This window comes from Nicotiana tomentosiformis, chromosome 9, assembly GCF_000390325.3.
Source record: "Nicotiana tomentosiformis chromosome 9, ASM39032v3, whole genome shotgun sequence".
In the NCBI taxonomy this organism is placed as follows: Eukaryota; Viridiplantae; Streptophyta; class Magnoliopsida; order Solanales; family Solanaceae; genus Nicotiana; species Nicotiana tomentosiformis.
In genome coordinates this window covers 86,454,600-86,458,874 of record NC_090820.1, presented here as the reverse complement: position 1 = coordinate 86,458,874, position 4,275 = coordinate 86,454,600, and the positions used below count along the sequence as shown (strand labels likewise).

Sequence of the window (4,275 nt, the reverse complement as noted above, 5' to 3'; positions counted from 1 at the left end):
CTTCCTTTGTTAGTTTGGTTTCTACCGCAGAAGTTAGGACTTACATCCTCTAGGGTTTGGGAAGAATTAGCACCTTTTATTGAATGAGTTTCTTTTACCTCCATTCCCTGTTTCTTAAGTACTTGACCATTATGTAAAATTTGAGTTATATCTGGGATATGATTGCGTAACCTGATGGATTGTGATGCAAGAAGAAACTTCGTGATGAAGCACTGATAATAGAGAATGATGCAAATTCTTCATAGTATATTATCAGAACCACGTGGAGAAGAGCAAATTATTTTATCTTGTGGCAGTTAATGCTTTTAAAACTGCTTTCTTGAGCCACATCGCTCATCCAAAAATAGACAATGACACCATATTTTGAACGCCATTCCTTCTGCTGCTTCTATGCAACTCCTTGCGGTTATCCTAATTTTCTCTAATTAGTTTACTCTATTATATATTTTTATAACGACGGTGTTCGGTTCAACTTGTGTGTACCGGACTATCCAACCGGTTTATCAGTCACTAGCATAGGAACCAAGTAACTCTATCGCTAAGGCTTAAAAAGATATCGGAATAGGTCACTACCTTTTCTAGCTAGTTTTCTTCTCCTGTTTGCTTTTACGTGCACGTCAGTGAGGCGTACACTTGAATGCCATTTTTTTCATGTTATGGATGGAGAAACCATGTGATTAAAAATCACAATCAATCACTAAGAAAGCATAGGTATGGTATAGCAAAGCATGCGCTTTTTGTAATTTGCACTATTATTAGGAGGAAGTTATTTAAGTTTCGAACATCATGAGAGCTGAACTTGAATTAACATATTGTGTCACTGAAAATTGAATTAACATATTGTCACTGAAATTTTTATTTTATTTTTTAATAAAAAATCCACAATCCTTTGGTGTGAATACCTAATTTTTGTACTATTTTAACACCTCCTAAAGTCATTAATGTTTTGTTGCTTTAATTATATTTCCCAATTTTTTGTGTCTTTGATTGCATATTTCTTATCATAAAAATATCAAAAAATAGTTCTTTCTTTATTTGTGCATTTTAGGAATTAACTAACTATTCAATTGGTGAATTAATCTAGTTAATTGATCATTTGAATAAGTTACTTAATTAATTTATTTGTTTGTGTAAATTTAGTTTAATAAGCAGGATTAAGAAAGAAATTGGGCCAAATTTGAAAGAGAAAGTGGCCAAAAGTGCAAGATAAGGGGCTGCCTTTGAAAGGGTCCGGAACGACGTAGTTTTGCCTCAAAACTACGTCGTTTCATTAAGTGACCCAAGATCAAATCTCACCCATTAATCACTCATTGATCTAATGGTCCATATTTGATCTCTCAAGAGGTATTTAAAGCCTCAAAAACTGAAAAATTCCCTCATTTCACCCATAACTCTTTCTCTCTTCTCTCTCTCTCTCTCTTCTCCACCGCTGCCGCTGCCGCCGGAAATCATCCACCGGCGGCGGACCACCTCCAAACACCTCCAAATTAACACCATATAATCTCCACAACCTCCTCTTCCCATATCTCCAAACCAATTCCTTCAAAAAACCCTCAAACTCCTTGAATTTTAGATCTAAGAAATTTTAGCCGCCATTTTTTGGTCCAAATTCTTAAAGCTCCGGCCAACACCACCCTACAACACATACATGAATGGATAGAGCTCCACGAGACCTATCTTTTCCTACCCATTTCACCCCCAAAACCGCCGGCCCGCTCCTCGCCGCCGCCACGGCTCCACCGTCTCACCACCGCCAAAATGCACCGAACCCCCATTTTAACTATTTTTCGATTTCAAGCATACTTGTTAGGTATAATCGTCATCTCTTTAATTAATTTCTGATTTTTTTTTATTTAGTAGATTAGTTTCTGATTTTTTTATTTATTTATTTATTTATTTTTTCTGTTTTGGTTATTTCTTGTTAATTAGAGTTTCAAGTTAGGTTTATTTAATTAGCTATCTCTATTTAGTTTAGTGGTTTGTTAGATTCGTTATTGATTTAAACATGATCTTTAGTGTATTAGTTAAATCGTTCACTTAGTTAGTCGATTATTTAGTTGTTGTTAGTCGTTGTTCGATTATTAATGATGCTCGTTCTGTTTTGAGAATTAGTTTGTGAGTTTAGTTGTTTGTTTAGTAATTAGCTTGCACAAATCCAATTCATTCCCATCAAGTTAGTTTTAATACTTAGTTCAATTACGTTTTTAGTCTCGTCTATGCTTTGTCAGTTCATAGTTGTCCAAGTTTGATTTGTGTTGAGCAAGTAGTTTGTTGTTGATGGTTAAAATCTGAAGTTTAGTTTATTTTATCACAAAATAGGGTAATAGTAGCTTACTTTTACTAGTAGGGTGGCTGAAAGGATATTTTTTTCTCCTTGCTTCTGACACAGCAGATTTTCAGGTTGTCCTTTCACCTTTGGGACAGACCTTGAACAGTGTTTAGCACACAAAGTCAGTCTTTTGGACAGATTTTTGGTGAACCAAAATCTGTCCAAAAATCTAACTTTATTTGCCTATTGAAAGGGCTATTTTTCTCCTATAAAAGGGACTGTCTTACACTTAGAATGCAGAGATCCTTACTCACTGAAAAGGGGAACACTCTATCTTATACTGAGACACATCTTGGAGAGTTGCTAAAAGACATATATCTTTGAGAAAAATCAGCAGCTTAATACATATAACAAGCTGAAATTTCAGTATTTTGTGAGGATTATTTGAGTGCAAAAACCTCGAAAAAAATAAAAAGATCCCTTAGGCAATTTGTGAAGTTGATAGCTACCAGTTTCAAGTATATTTGTTGAGTTTTCTGGGTTGTCTTAACACTTGAGTTGCTGCCGTTTCTACTGTATTTGTTGCTGAGTTTTTTGTTGTTGCACTGCTGTATTTTATTATTCCACAAACCAGGTAACTTTTAAATTCTTATATTGCAGATTCTTGATGATAATAAGAAGGATTTGATCCCGGTTTGGTTGATGGAACATATTAGATCTGATTTTGTTTCAAGATGAATGTTATATTAGTGTTATTATCATGTAAATCTGTTAAACATTAGTTAAATTATCATTTTCTTCTTTATATATGTGATTGAAATTGCATTCTGTTAAGATTACTTAGTTTAAGGAAAAGATAAAGACCCCACTTTTAACCGTGTTTGTTTAGTTTGGGCTTTTTTCCGTGAGTTACTTTCATGGTTCATGTATAATTATCTAAGAAAGATTTCTAGCTTCAAATATTTTGATGCTTTGAATTATAGTCAACATAATGTTATACTTAATATAGTTCTTCTCTTTAGTATTGAAGTATTACCGTTTTTTGTAGTTTTTATATTTAGTCATGGTTTTTATGTTGTTAATGAGTGTAGTTTGATTAGTGCCATGATTGGTGTAGATGAGTAGAAATATTCTGTTAGTCCTTAAGAAATAGTTGGTTAAGAAGATAAAATATAATAATTAGCATGTAAGTTTCTTTTATGAAAAAAAAAATTAATTTTTAGTTTGGACATCAATGTAAGAAGCAATTTGAGCTTAGAAGAATACTTGTTATTTTGTGTTGTCTTGGTCATTGAGGCTCTTAAGCAACATGGTCCAAATAAGCTAAAATTTGTAGGCCCAATGACAATAGAAAGCAAGATGGACATTTTCTTTAAAACCAATAAATTGTCTTTTGTTAACTAAAATAAGTGGCCCAATACCATGCAAGCTTAACATAAGCTTACCCGGGTTTAATGTCTTGCATTAGTGAAAATTATTTTTAATAATAATATTTTTTTTTTCCAGTCGAACAAGTAATAAATAAAAAAGAAGCGCTTTTTAATTAATTTAAGCGATAGGCAATTTTAGGTACGTTTGAGATGCAGACCATGTATTCATACACGGTCCTTGGTCGATTTTGTTTCTAATAAAGTAGTCATGTGTGCATTCCCGCTCCTTGACTTTTCAATATTAATTGTATTTAAACCATGTGTAGCGACACGTTATTTGTTTTAATGCATATAATCAAATAAGGACTTTGTGTGCTTGCACGCTCCTAGGCCAAAATTATTAATTATTAAGCAGTACTAGACAATAGTAACTTAAGGCAAATAATACACACTTTATCCAAAAATAATTCAAGCTAAATTTTAGTCAATAAAAGTGACCGTGCTAGAACCACGGGATTCGGGGAATGCCTTACACCTTCTCCCCGGTTAACAGAATTCCTTATCCGGACTTTGTTTTCGCAGACCAATAATAATAGAGTCAAATCTTCCTTTGATTAGGGATTCAAATAAAAGGTG

At 33.4% G+C, this 4,275-nt stretch overlaps 1 long non-coding RNA gene across 1 annotated transcript; it reads left to right on the top strand.

Moving 5' to 3' along the window:
- The first annotated feature begins 1,378 nt into the window (after window positions 1-1,378).
- On the top strand, window positions 1,379-3,273 carry LOC138899580 (uncharacterized). The gene is made up of 2 exons (XR_011411309.1): window positions 1,379-1,810; window positions 2,930-3,273. It is a non-coding gene; the product is annotated as an uncharacterized lncRNA (long non-coding RNA).
- Window positions 3,274-4,275: the final 1,002 nt, after the last annotated feature.